This window comes from Carlito syrichta, unplaced genomic scaffold, assembly GCF_000164805.1.
Source record: "Carlito syrichta isolate Samal-C Ts95f unplaced genomic scaffold, Tarsius_syrichta-2.0.1 Scaffold162057, whole genome shotgun sequence".
NCBI lineage: Eukaryota > Metazoa > Chordata > Mammalia > Primates > Tarsiidae > Carlito > Carlito syrichta.
The window spans coordinates 1-802 of record NW_007106153.1 but is presented as its reverse complement, the minus strand read 5'-3'; the positions used below and the strand labels follow the sequence as shown (position 1 = coordinate 802).

Sequence of the window (802 nt, the reverse complement as noted above, 5' to 3'; positions counted from 1 at the left end):
GAGCCATGTGGCCCGAGTAGGAGGATCTGGTGATGATGCGAGTCGACTGCATGGAGTACTGTTACAGTGAGGCAATGCTGGACGCCCACTCCGAGGTGTACTGCAGTGAGAAGATGCGCATCATTCTGCATGTGTTGGCCACATGCTAGGTCTGGTCCAAGTCTGGCTGCCAGAAGCTGAGGCTGGACGAGGCGGGTGTGACGGGACGAGGTGCTGGACCCACCATACAGGCCTTCATCCTGGAGGTTATTGCCAAGCATGGCTAGTTGGCCCGTGTGCTCTGCAACAAGGACCCCTTCACACTCAAGTCCTCAGTGTACCTGTCGTGCCTGTTCCCCAACTCCAAGTTCTTGTTTGTGGTACATGACAGCTGGGCCTCCGTGCACTCCATGATCATATGCAAGGTCACCATCACTGGCTTCGACCTCAGCAACTACCACGACTGCCTCAAGTAGAACAAAACCATCGAGGTTATGTATGCACAGTGCATGGAGGTGGGCAAGGACAAGTGTCTGCCCCTGTACTACAAGCAGCTGGTGTTGCACCTGCAGCACTCCCTCAAGCTCATCCTTGATTTCCTGGGCATTGCCTGGAGTGATACTGTTTTGCACTGCGAGGACCACATTGACAAGCTTGGTGGTGTGTCTCTGTCCAACACCAGTCATCAAGCCAGGTCATCAAGCCTGTGAACTTGGAAGTGCCCTCCAAGTGGACTGGCCACATCCCTAGGGATGTGGTGCAGAACGTGGCCCAGATCAACCCCATGCTGGCTTGACGCAGCTATGAGCCCTATGCAAACTCA

At 54.9% G+C, this 802-nt stretch overlaps 1 pseudogene; it reads left to right on the top strand.

Moving 5' to 3' along the window:
• The first annotated feature begins 35 nt into the window (after positions 1-35).
• On the top strand, positions 36-793 carry LOC103252476 (annotated as a pseudogene).
• Positions 794-802: the final 9 nt, after the last annotated feature.